Genomic DNA, 15,732 nt, shown 5'->3' on the forward strand with positions numbered 1-15,732 from the left:
TGATTGTACTGTAGAATTTTAAATTCTACTGTTTCCCCTAAAATATATTCAGGAATGGGTTTATTTTATAAAATTCTTCTTAGTACATACTTTTTGTGCCTGCAAGTTCATGTTTCCTCAGTTCTGGAAAATTTGAGGCCTTCAGCTCCGAAGTTGTCTTTCTCAACACTCTTGTCTTCTGCCGGGGCTTGCTCAATACAACCTGGCAAGTATGGACATCTGCCCAGACTTTCAGGAAAGTTACTGTGTTAATATAGTATTTAGAGACAGCCTCAGTAATGCAGCTGAATACAGCTACAGGGTTTCTGATCAATTGGATGGTGTCTCTGTGTAAATTAAAAATACAAAAAGAACCCTTTTAAATTAGAAGTCACAACTTGAGGAATTTTGATCAGACTTGGGGTTTAATCCCCTGTCAAGCCTTTAAGTTGCTTTCTTTCATTGATCTGAGTCAGGACCACTGATTTTGACTCCTTCAGAGGTAAGGTCTACAGTGGGCCTGGACATTGAGTTAGCGTCAAAGGCATTGGAGTAGGGGTGGAGGACGGAGGCGGGAGGGAGGGCACATGGCAGAACCACAGGAAATCTTCCTGTGGTGCATTCAATGATGACATCCTTGTCATGGGCCGGTTGGTGGTCTCTTCCCTGACACCTTTGTACAGACATGTCACCCATTAGCCCACTTCAAATACTGAGGCAAGTGATAGATACTGTCTTCTGGCAATTGTATGGTTCCTGTATGTGGATGTAATTTTGCATCCTTATTTCCTTCTTTGTTCTTAAAAGGATCACCTAGAAAAACAAAATATTTGATTATCTAGGGGACAGAGTTGACACAGGGCCTCACTGTGTAATCCTAGCCTACTTGGAACTCACTTATTTATTTAGCCCAGGCTGTGTGTCTGCCCTGCCTTTACTTCCCAAGTGCTAGGAATACAGTTTTACACCATGCAGCCTGCTCAGTGGTAGAGCAATTGCTTAGCAAACTCAAGGCCCTGAGTTTGGTCCTTAGCTCTGGGAAAAACAAAACAAGCCAAACCCCACTCCTGTGTGATTTCAAATTTGTGTCAGTAAAAACATTTAAAATGTGTTCATCATATAAAATGTATATACCAAGCATTCCCAATACCCCAAGTATATGCTTAGATAATGATGATGTGAAGGGAAGAGAGGCACTGAAATGTATACTCAGTTTTTCCTGGGCATTCACTCTGTGCCCAAGGCTAGCTACTAACCACTCCGTTGCAAAGGTAACACAAGAACACAGACAGGGAAATCCCTGGGCCCTGAGCTGGGAGAGTTGCAGGCCCTTAAATAACACATCCCATCCTCTGATTTCACTTGGGATACATCAGCCTAAGTAACCTAATTGAGTGTCATAATTGATTTGGGAGACTCATTTCCTTCCTTGGAAATCATTAAAGGTAGCCATGGCATGCTTGAAGCAGCACTTTCTCTAATGGAGTCCCCTGGATCTGTTCATGAGGAAGAAAGGCCTTGTCAGCAGGTGGCTGCTCAGTCCTGCTGGCCCAGAGCCTGCCCAGACCTGCCCTCTCTACAAAAGCCTTAGTAGCTCCCCAGGCCTCCCCACTGGGCATCTTTCAGAGTACACAAAAAGGGCATATTGCCATTCCTAATGGAGGCAGCCACCCTGGGCAAATGGCTGGCCAATGGCGTCATATTTGTCATCACCCCAATTAGGGAGACACACTCCGTGCCACTGAAGAATTTGTAGCAGGAAACTCCTTTGTCTATGGCTCAACTCCTCACCTCTGTGAAATACCTAGATACTGCCACTCTTTTCTCTGGATTCAATCCTTAGCTTGGAGACATTTCCACCCAGCTGAGAAAACCCACTAAAGAATTTGCAATCCCCTCTGTTGATTTCAGCCCCAAGCTGTGAAACTGGGAGCAGCCACTCTGCTCTGAAAACCTTGGTGTGATGGTGTGGTCATTCATGCCTTCATTTAATCTCTACTCTAGTGAACAAAATGTGAGAGAGGAACATGAACACCACATAAAGACAATGGAGGTTACCAGGCAGTGGTGGCACACGCCTTTAATCCCAGCACTCGGGAGGCAGGCGGATCTCCGAGTTCGAGGTCAGCCTGGTCTACAGAGTGAGTTCCAGGACAGCCAGGGCTACACAGAGAAACCCTGTCTCAAAAAACAAACAAACAAACAAACAAACAAACAAAAAACAAAACAACAAAACAAAAAACAGATGGAGTGTTGGCTGAGAGTCAGTTTTCTGACCCTCATCCCTGTACCTTAGTCTTCATCCTGCATCTCTTTCCACAGTGGAATTGTGAATTGGAATTGTGATATATATCAATATACATATATTGATGTGATATATATGTAGATGTAGATAGATATATAGATGATCTAGATATAGATATCAATTCTACTGTATACATTCCATATATATGTATATATAATAGCAACTCCACAATTCCATATATGTGTGTGTGTGTGTGTGTGTATCTTGAAAGTACAAATTGGTCCTAGTTTTGAAACGTCTTCATATCTCTGAGATTGCCTCTAGTCTCCCAATAGCATGTCTAAAATGATCTAAGAAAGAATTTCCATGTCGTTGGTGACATGGAAACACTCTCTTTTGTCCATTGCGTGGTTTAAAAATCTCACTGCTCCAAAGTTCTTCAATGTATCCAACCTAGATCTTCTTACTATTACTTAAATTTCTAGTCTCTATGGAACAAATGACAGATTTTTTAGTTTATGGTAAAGACATTGGAGACAGTAGTTCCTTAGTGTATACAGTCATAGCACATGGAATGGAATGTGCCAAAATCCATGGCTTTCTCCTCAGTCCTCTCCCACAGACAGAATTCACAGGTTATATTCATGGCTTCATTTTGAATTATTGTCAAGATGTCAACATACCATTCTTATTCAAGGACCATCTTCCAAACATCGATCCTGAGTTTTAATGGGAGAGTCCTGCTTTTAAGTTACTGGGTCCTAAACTAACACTGACAACTAAAGAAACAAACATAATTTATCATGAATTTTGTTGTTGTTGTTGTTGCTTTTGTTTTACAAGACAGGGTTTCTCTGTGTAGCCCTGGCTGTTCTGGAACTCACTCTGTAGCCCAGGCTGGCCTCGAACTCAGAGATCCGCCTGCCTCTGCCTCCCGAGTGCTGGGATTAAAGGCGTGCACCACCATGCCCGACTTCATGAAAACTTTTTAAGCACAAAATGTTTAAGGGCAAAAGAAGATGCATGAGGAAATGAACTGTCAGGATTTGTGTAGTCAGAACAGGTGGGTGGGAGAGGCAAAGATGGTGTGTTCTGGGCACTCAGGCCAGCGAGAAAGACCTGTGCTAAGGCAAAGATGATGAAGCAAGGGGGCCCCACCAGGCACTGAGGGAAAGATGGACATTCAGGCCATAGTAGCCTGGAAATTAGTGGGTTTATTCAGTTGAAGGCTGTGAACTGGCATAAGGAGTAATCAGGCACCATTGACATCCACAGCATGATGGATTCAACATAGAGCTTAGAATTGAGGTGGAAGAAGTCTTCACATCCCTGTTTTCTAGAGCCAGGGCTTGTCTCTGAAGGTGGACCGGCCCAAAGATGGAGATGCAGAGAAGTGAACAGAGCCAGTGCTTCCATAAATGGCAGTTCTCCTTACTGCATGAGTTCTCTGGAATCTGATTTAACGTTGCTGTCATGGAGATGAAGAGTTTCTTGCTTTGTTGGCAGTTCAAACTTTGCTTTTCAACTATTCCAGCAATAGTTGCATTTCCAGTTCTTTGTTTCACACTTTCTGATCTCTAAATCACTCTAGTTTGAGAGGGACCTTTCTATTCCTGGTGCACTAGACAAGAAGGAAGTTGAGTAAGTGATTCAAAGCCACACCCATGTAGTCCTAGGGGGAAAGGCACATGTGAGGAACAAAACAGGACCCCTGACTACAGATGCTACAGGATGGGGTGACTACAAAGGACACCTGCCACCTGCTACAAAGGGCAAAGAGGGATGTATTCACTCATAGCCTTTCTGATGGTGCTAGGTTAACAGGAGTGAGCATGCGTCAGAACATTTTAGGTTGCGGTGCTGGAGAAATGGCCCAGCAGTTAAGAGGGCTTGCTGTTCTTCCAGAGATCCTGTTCTGTTCCCAACACCCGTATCTTGTGACTTAGAACAATCTGGAACTCCAGCACCAAGGGAGCTCATGCCTTCTCTGGCCTCTGTAAGCACACACATACACATGGGCACATGCATGTGCACACACACATACACACATTTACAAACACACACGTGGGCACACACAAATAATATATTAAAAATAAAATAAAACTTTTGCAGATTGGACTATTAAAAATACTTGAGTACATTTTGTATACGTTTAAAAAGAAATAAAATAACTAATAATACCAGCTGCTAATGAGTGGAAATAAAAATTTTTAAAATGAGTAAATAAATAAATAGGTGCAGTTGTTGGATCACCACAGTTCAGTGAAGATGGGAGTGTGGGGGTACTAGATTCTTCTTCATGCACCCTGTGTACAGTACTGTGGATATCCTCTTCCATCTACCTCGGCCAGATTCTGGGATGAAACTTTCAAACTTTCTCACATCAAGCACCCTGAGTTGGCCTCCCACTAAAGGAGAATCTTAAGTAGGGAGGGTTAACTTGTACAATACGGAGCTCCTGGTGAGTAGCCTCCATGTGAATGAATGGGCTGCTGCCTACAGCATCCTATGGAAGCTGGTTGAGCTATCAGGCATTCCATGCTAACCAGCAAGTCTGAAGAGCAGCCTTTTTGTCTTCCCAGGCCAGAGGTAGTTCTTTATCAATGCCCATGGTCTGGTGAATATATGTGCTAGTGATGCCCAAGTCATGAGGCCTCAACTGACACAAAAAGCTTTCATGGAGGTTGGTCCTTGGGAATGTGTTCTCATCTCTCTCTGTTCCTGATTATACCAGAAGAAAGACAATGCTTTCTAATCAAGAGCTTAAAACCCCCAGATCCTGAGTCTGTGCAGGTCAGCTCACAGACTACAAAGGCTAAGTGAACGGACTACAGATGCAACACAGCTTCTGAGACAGGCAGAAGTGACACAGCTTCTGGGACAGACCCTGTTTAGGGCCTCAGACATCTGGGCACCTTCCCCACCAGGGGAGAGGTGTCTGCCCAGGAGGGCTCTGCCTGCACAGGTGGGGGAGCCATCTTGGGTCCCAGATTCCTCAGAATGCTTCTGTAGTTTGCACAGGTGAGAGTGCAAACTACAGAAGCAACACAGCTTCTGGGAAAGGCAGAAGTGACAAAGATTCTGGGACAGGCAGAAGCAACACAGCTTCTGGGACAGACCCCATTTCAGGCTCCAGACATCCCAGCACCTTCCCCGCCAGAGGAGAGTTGTCTGCCCTGGAGGGCTCTGACCACCAGAGCAGGTGAGAGAACCATCTTGTGTCCCTTGCCCCTCGGAAACCAGTCTGTGCAGGTGAGCATGCAAACTGCAGAGGCAACACATCTTCTGGGACAGGCCCTGTTTCGGGCCTTCATCTTCAGCCAGGAGGCAGGACTGAACGCCAGATATCTGTGTACCTTCCCTGCAAGAGGAGAGCTTGCATGCAAAGAGTACTCTGACCACTGAGACTCAGGAGAGAGCTGGACTCCCAGGTCTGCTGATAGAGGCTAACAGAATCACAGGAGGAACAAGCTCCAACCAGAGACAACTATAACAACTAACTCCAGAGATTAGCAGATGGCAAATTTATGAAATTCTTGGACAAATGGATGTATCTGGAGGATATCATCCTTAGTGAAGTAACTCAATCACAAAAGAAGTCGTTAGATATGCTCTCATTGATAAGTGAATATTAGCCCAGAAACATAGAACACCCAAGATACAATTTGCAAAACACAAGAAAATCAAGAAGACCAATGGGTGGATACTTGGTTCCTCCTTAGAATAGGGAACAAAATACCCATGAAAGGAGTTACAGAGACAAAGTTTGGAGGTAAGACGAAAGGATGGATTATCCAGAGACTACCCCACCCAGGGATCCATCCCATAATCAGCCACCAAACCCAGACACTATTGCATATGCCAGCAAGATTTTGATGAAGGGGCCCTGGTATAGCTGTCTCGTATGAGGCTAAACCAGTGCCTGGCAAATACAGAAGTGGATGCCCACAGTCATCTATAAGTTGGAACACAGGGCCCCCAATGGAGGAGCTAGAGAAAGCACCCAAGGAGCTGAAGGGTTCTGCAACCCTATAGGTGGAACAACAATATGAACTAATCAATACCCCCCGAGCTGGTGTCTCTAGCTGCATATGTAGCAGAAGATGGTCTAGTTGGCCATCACTGGGAAGAGAGGCCCCTTGGTCTTGCAAACTTAATATGCCTCAGTACGGGGGAACACCAGGGCCAAGAAGAGGGAGTGGGTGGGTAGGGGAGCAGGGCGGGGGAAGGATATAGGGAACTTTCAGGATAGCATTTGAAATTTGAAATGTATATAAAGAAAATATATAATAAAAACAAAAACAAAAAACCAAGATCCTAAAGTCCAGCTCTCCCTCCTTGACCTGGAAACTTGGCCTAGCTGAGCTCTGTAGATTGCTGTCAGTTTGAAAGACTAGGGACCTATGTCTCCTGTCTCCATGAATTGTCTGTCCCTACTAAATTCTGGTGTCAGGGCTCCTTGCCTAGTTGACATCATTGCCATAAGTCTCAGACTCTGAGCATAGGAGTTCTGTTATGAAGTAGGGCTTTCTTCCTTATCTGCACGCCCACAGTTTCTCAGCAAAGGATGTAACTTACCTTCCTCTCATCTGCTTCTAGCTGTTTGGGAATGCTTACAACTTTTCTCAAACCTTCCACGTGTTCATATTCTTTCATTTTGGGCAAACAGCCCAACATCCATCTATTTAGAGAAACAAACACCATTACGTATAATTTCTCTCCTAGAGATAACCGTATCCCTGTTGTTTTCCAGGACTCCTTCATTCTTTCTCATTTCAAAAGAGAAGGCAGGGGGATGGAGGAGTTGATATGCAGTGCTTAGGAGCAGGGTGGCTTGGGTTTTTGCCTGGCTCCAGTGCTAACTAGCATGTTAACAGTGGGAACAACACCTAAATGTAAACAGAGATGAGAACTTTTGATTCCACAGACTATAGGAGAGAGCCATAAGGAACTTGGGATATTTAGGCAGTTCCTCTTGGGGAGACATGGACTCTGAATACCCAGGATGCTTTTCAAGCGTCCTTCCCAGGGCAGACTCTCCCTGTTCTCTGAATCCGTGTCTCTTCCCACTGCAGTCCTCATTATAAGAGACACCCCTCTCTCACCTCTCCTCCAATTCTGGGATCAAATGTCAAGTTTAACAGATTTCCCTTGTTAAAAATCTCACCTCTCTGGATCTTGATACTTGCAAGTATAACTTGTTAAATATATAAATTTTAGGAAAGTCAGACTTCCTCTCCTCTTATTTTTTTCCTCCAAAGAGACTAATTTCTATGTCTAAAATGCTGATTGTGTGACATCTTCTTTTATCTCAGTCTGTGCCTGGAGGGGCAGTGTGTTGGGCCCAGGGTTCTGGAACCAGGGAGGCCTACATAGGAACCATGGCCACCATATTAGTTTGGATACATTAGCTACTTCACTATTGCTGGGACCAAAATATTTGACAGAAACAATTTAAGAAAGGAAATATTAGTTTTGCTTATAGTACCAAAGAGTGCCCAGTACATGGTTGCCTGATTCCTATGCTTGAAAATCATGGCAGAGGGAGCCTGTGATGTAGGATACATTTTCACACTGTGGCAGACCAGGGAGCAGAGGGTGAGGCTAGCAACGACTGAGCTGAACTCATCAACTAATGAGCTGGTCTACATCTACTAATCTACTCCTGGCAACCAGGGCCTTTCACCTATATAGTTTCTCTAACCTCCCAAAATAGTGCTTCTAATTGGACAATGTATTAAAAACAGGAGCTACTTGGAAATATTTCATATTCAAACCATAACATTAGTAAATGATTGTCTAAGCCCATGATGTCGATTTTGTCCTATATAAAATGGACTTAGTCTAGAACCTGCTACCATGGCATTGTCCTATCAGCACAAGTAACACTAGAACAGCGTGTAGGTCCACACTGGGCACAAAGGCTATTCTATCACCATTGTTACAGGAATTAAGGAATATCCCAAACCAAGCTGTTGTAGCAGCCAAAGAACCCAACCTGGTTTGTGACTGTGCTCACACGTCAACACTAACAGTGCTGTCAAAACTGCAGAAAGAGCAGAAACAAAAAGCAAAAGGGGGGCATTTTTATTTTGTTCACAGGCTCGTTTCCATGCATGATTGAGTGATCCTCTGTTTGAGTATGTGTGTCTTAAGTTTAATTCATACAATTAGCTTTTTTCATTTTCCGTCTCAAACAATTTGTAGCTAAGGAAGAAAAACTAAACTTTTTCCCTCTCTGGGAAACAGGAAGAAGAAAGTTTTTCTGAGATGGCTTAGATTATTTCTGCAACTTTATTAGTATTGTGTATCATATCCATTATTATTTTAAAGCGTTCAAATTATTTGATCACCACGATAATTCAAATAACCTACTAGATCTGATTGTTTATGCAGCATAGGCGTTGATACCAGTGTGAACCTGTTCTCTCTATGTTGATGATTATTTTTCTGTGATTTTCTTCAATTTTTTTTCAACAGAAAGAGAGTATGCTTAAAATCCTGAACATTGCTGAAGTAGTGTCCAAAATATCCATAACACAGAAGACAGATTCTTATCTCTAATAAAAATAAATATGCACTCTTATATGAGTGGACATCAGACGGGAACAGGCAATTCCCAGCATATGTAAAAGTGCAGGAAGAATACTATAACAAAAGAATGAATACTACTCTATTATGAAAAGCATAATTCAGCATGTACACATGCATTTCTTCATGACCGACTAAGATTGTATTTGGACCTGCAGAGTCATCCTGCCTCTGCAGATAGCCTCACTGCCTCCATTTTATCTGCTATTGAAAACCAACAGAAGACCAATAAAGCAAAAGGAAATAAGAAGAGATATGGAATACACTGACCAGGGGCAATATACTAAATATTCGAATATGGGGCAAAATGCACTGAAGTCCATGAACAAATTAATTTCTAGACCCAAATTTGGTAAAACTTGACTCAAGGGTTATGACCCTCTTGTCATCTTGCTGCTGTTCCGCCCTGAAGACTGAAGCTTCTGTTGATCACAAATTCCATCCCCCTGAGCTGACTCTGGCTCTGGAGCCAGTGTCTGCCGTCCATCCATCCTGACCATCCATCATGCAATACATCTGATGGTTCAGTGTATTCCAGAGTGACCTCCCACTTGCTATCTCATTTATTTTAAGAATCAGTAGTTATTTCTGAAAAAGTATCACCTGCCATTTAAAGAGACACTAGAAATCATATTGTAAAGAATATTTTCATAGAAAACTTAGTAGAAGAACCAAGCACCTTGCTAGCACAGAATGTTCAATTTTCTTGGTCATTAATGTGTATTACCATCTGGTCACAAGAGATGACACTTCATACAAGATATAGGAAATTAACAGCAATGCTATTATAACAAAAACAATCTTTGACTTGCTACTTACATGCTGTTTAAACTGTTACTAAGGCAGGATATGGAGACCATCCTGCCTTAGATTACTGGCTCTGTTATTCAATCCATCCTGCCTTCATTTACTTCATGAGCAAATTCTTCCTCCTGAGTCTCAGTAACCCAGAGGCACAGAAGTCCAAAAAGAGCACTCTGAGATGAGAGCAGGTTATCGCTCCCACACCTAAAAACACTAAGCACAAACTCATACCAGATTACTAGAGGGAACTGACCCACCAAAAAGTTACTAACCAAAAGTAGGACAAAAGGATACATTTATTTTATATATGGTCCTTCCATATAGCCACTGTTTTACCTGGTGAACATTTTGGATTTTATCTGCAGCTGCTAGTGTGTGTCCCTGAGAATAAGTCCTTTCATTGGATTTTTTTTTTTTTTTTGCATTTAGAACTTTGGTTGTTCTCACTTGAATTAGAAGTAAATTCTCTTAATTTGCCCTTGAGACACAAAACAGACATACAATTATTGCTGATATCTGTAGATTGCCTTCCCCCATCCTTTCATGTTAAAGCTGGCAGAGAAAGCCCTGAACTCAATCTCCTCTAATAACTGTCTCTTGGCATTGAGTTGGCACACTGGGACACAAAGTATTTCTAAGCAAGGCTGCTTGAACAGCTTGCTTGGAAGACTGGACCCTTTTCCCTCCTGACCATGACAGCTCCCTTTGAAACTCTGACAGTGTAACATGAAAGACCAAAAGAGCCAATCACAGCTCAGGAAAGCAGTGGCTCTCAGCCTTCCTGATCCGCAAGTCTTTAGTACACTTCCTCCTGTTCTGGTAACCCCCACCCCAACCAGAAAATTACTTTCATTGTTATTCCATAACTGTAATTTAGCTACTGTTATGAGTCATAAATATTTCTGGACATAGAATTATGTCAAAGGGGTCACAACCCACAGGGTGAGAACAATTGCAGTAAAGGAAGATTGGTTTGTTTGTTTGTTTGTTTGTTTGTTTAGTGGAGTTTCAAGCAGCAGAATTTCCCATAGTTTTACTTTCGCAAGATGCCCATAGGAAAAGAGATTTTTGTGGCCAAGACATTTTGCTATTTACAGATCGACAGGGTATATGAGCAAGGACTTGTCCTGAGACTTCCTGTGTTTTAAGAAAAATTCTCTCTCTCTCCTTTTTAAAAACTTTGTTTAGCTTAGTGATTCCAAATTTGGTTGACCACAATTCTCTTTTGGGAAACATTATTAGTATTTCATGGAAATGGAAGACTACAGAAAAATCACTGGTTGTCTTTAAAAATCCTTTAGGATCATGGAGAAGATGTGTAATAGAACTTGGGGTCACAGACCTTCTTATTTAGATTAGATCTTATGACTATTCACTTGACCACCTCTGAAATCACCTAGAAGACAAGCTCCTGGGTGTGAATGCACGGGGTTATTTCGATTGCTTAGCTGTAATGGAAAGACTCAGCCTAACTGCCCAACTGAATAAAATGATGAGGATAGAGAGCTGATATTCATTGTTCTGTGCTTCCTGACTGTGGATACAGTGTGACTACGACCAGGCACCATGACTCCATCACAGCTGCTACTGTTTCTTAGAATTATAAGCCAAAGCAAAACCTAACTTCCTTAATGGTTCTATGAAAGCATTTTATCACAGCATTGAGATGATATGGAAAATTGGCACCAAGAAGAGGGCCCAACCATGTGGATTTGTTTTGTTTTGTATTATTTTGTTTTGTTTTGTATCTTTCTAACAAACTGGATCATAGTGTTCCTTTTTTCCTTTAAAATTTTTTTATTAGGTATTTTCTTCATTTACATTTCAAATGCTTTCGCAAAAGTTCCCCATACCCCCAACCAAGCCCTCAACCATGTGGTTCTTTTTTTTTTTAATGAGATATTTTCTTTATATACATTTCAAATTGCAAATGCTATCCCGAAAGTTCGCTATACCCTTTCCCCGTCCTGCTCCCCTACCCAACCACTCCCGCTTCTTGGCCCTGGCATTCCCCTGTACTGAGGCGTATTAAGTTTGCAAGACCAAGGGGCCTCTCTTCCCAGTGATGGCCAACTAGACCATCTTCTCCTACATATGCAGCTAGAGACACCAGCTGGGGGGGAGGGGGTTCTGATTAGTTCATATTCTTGCTCCACCTATAGGGTTGCAGACCCCTTCAGCTCCTTGGGTGCTTTCTCTAGCTTCTCCATTGAGGGCCCTGTGTTCCAAGTTATAGACGACTGTGGGCATCCACTTCTGTATCTGCCAGGCACTGGCATAGCCTCATACTAGACAGAAGGATCCCGTCATCAAAATCTTGCTGGCATATGCAATAGTGTCTGGGTTTGGTGGCTGATTGTGGGATGGATCCCCGGGTTGGGTAGTCTCTGGTAGTCCATCCTTTCATCTTAGCTACAAACTTTGTCTCTGTAACTCCTTTCATGGGTATTTTGTTCCCTATTTTAAGGAGGAACCAAGTATCCACCCATTGGTCTTCTTGATTTTCTTGTGTTTTGTAAATTGTATCTTGGGTGTTCTATGTTTCTGGGCTAATATTCATTTATCAATGAGAGCATATCTAACGACTTCTTTTGTGATTGGGTTACTTCACTAAGGATGATATCCTCCAGATACATCCATTTGTCCAAGAATTTCATAAATTCATTGTTTTTAACAGGTGAGTAGTACGCCATTGTGTAAGTGTATCACATTTTCTGTATCTATTCTTCTGTTGAGGGACATCTGGTTTCTATACAGCTTCTGGCTAGTATAAATAAGGCTGCTATGAACATAGTGGAACATGTGTTCTTATTACCAGTTGGAACTTCTTCTGGGTATATGCCCAGGAGAAGTATTGCTGGATCTTCCAGTAGTATTATGTCCAATTTTCTGAGGAACCTTCAGACTGACTTCCAGAGTGGTTGTACAAGCTTGCAATCCCACCAGCAATGGAGGAATGTTCCTCTTTCTCCACATCCTTGCCAGCATCTGCTGTCACCTGAATTTTTGATGTTAGCCATTCTGACTGTTATGAGGTTGAATCTCAAGGTTGTTTTGATTTGCATTTCCCTGATGATTAAGGATGCTGAACATTTTTTCAAGTGCTTCTCAGCCATTCAGTATTCCTCAGTTGAGAATTCTTTGTTTAGCTCTGTACCCCATTTTCTAATGGGGTTATTTGAATTTCTGGAGTCCAGCTTCTTGAGCTCTTTGCATATATTGGATATTAGTCCCCTATCAGATTTAGGATTGGGAAAAATCTTTTCTCAATCTGTTGGTGGCCTCTGTGTCTTATTGACAGTGTCTTTTGCCTTACAGAAGCTTTGCAATTTTATGAGGTCCAACTTGTCAATTCTTGATCTTACAGCACAAGCCATTGCTGTTCTATTCAGGAATTTTTCCCCTGTGCCCATATCTTCGAGGCTTTTCCCCACTTTCTCCTCTATTAATTTCAGTGTCTCTGGTTTTATGTGGAGGTCTTTGATCCACTTAGACTTGAGCTTTGTACAAGGAGATAAGAATGGATCAATTTGCATTCTTCTACATGATAACCGCCAGTTGTGCCCACACCATTTGTTGAAAATGCTATCCTTTTTTCTACTGGATGGTTTTAGCTCCCTTGTCAAAGATCAAGTGACCATAGGTGTGTGGATTCATTTATGGGTCTTCAATTCTATTCCATTGATCTACCTGTCTATCACTGTACCAGAACCATGCAGGTTTTGTTTTGTTTTGTTTTGTTTTGTTTTGTTTTTATCACATTTGCTCTGTAGTACAACTTAATGTCAGGCATGGTGATTCCACCAGAGGTTCTTTTATTGTTGAGAAGCATTTTTCCTATCTTAGGTTTTTTATTATTCCAGATGAATTTGCAAATTGCCCTTTCTATCTCAGTGAAAAATTGAGTTGGAATTTTGATGGGGATTGCATTGAATCTGTAGATTGCTTTCAGCAGGATAGCCATTTTTACTATATTAATAATGCCAACCCATGAGCATGGGAGATCTTTCCATCTTCTGAGATCTTCTTCTATTTCTTTCTTCAGAGACTTGAAGTTCTTATCATACAGATCTTTAACTTCCATAGTTAGAGTCACACCAAGGTATTTTATATTATCTGTGACTTTTTTGAAGGGTGTTGTTTCCCTGATTTCTTTCTCAGCCTGTTTATCCTTTGTGTAGAGAAAGGCCATTGATCTGTTTGAGTTAATTTTATATCCAGTTACTGCACTGAAGCTGTTTATCAGGTTTAGAAGTTCTCTGGTGGAATTTTTGGGGTTACTTATTTATACTATCATATTATCTGCAAAAATTGATGCTTTGACTTCTTCCTTTCCAATTTGCATCCCCTTGATCTCCTTTTTTTTTTTTTTTTTTTTTTTTTTTGTCGAATTGCTCTGGCTAGGAATTCAAGTACTATATTGAATAGGTAGGGAGAAAGTGGGCAGCCTTGTCTACTCCCTGATTTTAGTGGGATTGCTTCGAGTTTCTCTCCATTTAGTTTGATGTTGGCTACTGGTTTGCTGTAGATTGCTTTTATTATGTTTAGGTATGGGCCTTGAATTCCTGATCTTTCCAAGACTTTTATAATGAATGGGTGTTGGATTTTGTCAAATGCTTTCTCAGCATCTAACCAAATGATCATGTGCTTTTTGTCTTTGAGTCTGTTTATATACTGGATTATATACTGTTTATATACTTTGATGGATTCCTGTATATTAAACTATCCCTGCATCCCTGGGATGAAGCCTACTTGGTCATGATGGATGATCATATTGATGTGTTCTTGGATTCGGCTTGAGAGGATTTTATTGAGTATTTTTGCATCAATATTCGTAAGGGAAATTGGTCTGAAGTTCTCTTTCTTTGTTGGATCTTTGTGTGGTTTTAGGTATCAGAGTAATTGTGGCTTCATAGAATGAATTGGGTAGAGTACCTTCTGTTTCGATTTTGTGGAATAGTTTGAGAAGAGTTGGAATTAGGTCTTCTTTGAAGGTCTGACAGAACTCTGCACTAAACCCATCTGGTCCTTGGCTTTTTTTTTTTTTTTTTTTTCCTTTTTATTGCTTGGGAGACTATTGATGACTGCTTCTATTTCTTTAGGGGAAATGGGACTGTTTAGATCGTTAAAATGATCCTGATTTAACTTTGGTACCTAGTATCTGTCTAGGAAGTTGTCCATTTCGTCCAGGTTTTCCAGTTTTGTTGAGTATAGCCTTTTGTAGAAGGATCTGATGGTGTTTTGGATTTCTTCAGGATCTGTGGCTATGTCTCCCTTTTTTTTTTTTTTTTTTTTTTTTTTTTTTTTTTTTTTTGGTTTTTTCGAGACAGGGTTTCTCTGTGTAGCCCTGGCTGTCCTGGCACTCACTTTGTAGACCAGGCTGGCCTCGAACTCAGAAATCCGCCTGCCTCTGCCTCCCGAGTGCTGGGACTAAAGGCGTGCGCCACCACGCCTGGCTTATGTCTCCCTTTTCCTTACTGATTTTGTTAATTAGGATGTTGTCCCTGTGCCCTCTAGTGAGTCTAGCTAAGGGTTTATCTATCTTGTTGATTTTTTCAAAGAACCAGCTCTTGGTTTGGTTGATTCTTTGAATAGTTCTTTTTGTTTCCACTTGGTTGATTTCACCCCTGAGTTTGATTATTTCCTGACATCTACTCCTCTTGGGTGAATTTGCTTCCTTTAGTTCTAGAGCTTCTAGGTGTGCTGTCAGGCTGCTAGTGTATGCTCTCTCTAGTTTCTTTTTGGAGGCACTCAGGGCTATGAGTTTTCCTCTTAGGACTGCCTTCATCGTGTCCCATAAGTTTGGGTATGTTGTGGCTTCATTTTCATTAAACTCTAAAAAGTCTTTAATTTCTTTCTTTATTTCATCCTTGACCAAGGAATCATTGAGTAGAGTGTTGTTCAGTTTCCATGTGAATGTTGGCTTTCTATTATTTATGTTGTTATTGAAGATCAGCCTTAGTCCGTGGTGATCAGATAGGATGCATGGGATAATTTCAATATTTTTGTATCTGTGGAGGCCTGTTTTGTGAACAATTATATGGTCAATTTTGGAGGAGGTACCACGTGGCATTGAGAAGAACGTATATCGTTTTGTTTTAGGATAAAATGTT

The 15,732-nt window shown here is 41.5% G+C and overlaps 1 long non-coding RNA gene across 1 annotated transcript in view; it reads right to left on the reverse strand.

The window, feature by feature from the left end:
• Positions 1-499: 499 nt before the first annotated feature.
• The window catches only part of LOC110297099 (uncharacterized), a 39,629-nt gene continuing 24,396 nt past the window's right edge, over positions 500-15,732 (reverse strand). Inside the window, exons 3-4 of the long non-coding RNA XR_002378248.2 lie at positions 6,803-6,905; positions 500-792 (exon numbers count right to left, since the gene is read on the reverse strand). This is a non-coding gene — a long non-coding RNA (uncharacterized LOC110297099). The remainder of the gene's footprint in view (positions 793-6,802; positions 6,906-15,732) is intronic.

This window comes from Mus caroli, unplaced genomic scaffold (assembly GCF_978045245.1).
Source record: "Mus caroli unplaced genomic scaffold, Mus_caroli_1 scaffold_7, whole genome shotgun sequence".
Taxonomy (NCBI): domain Eukaryota; kingdom Metazoa; phylum Chordata; class Mammalia; order Rodentia; family Muridae; genus Mus; species Mus caroli.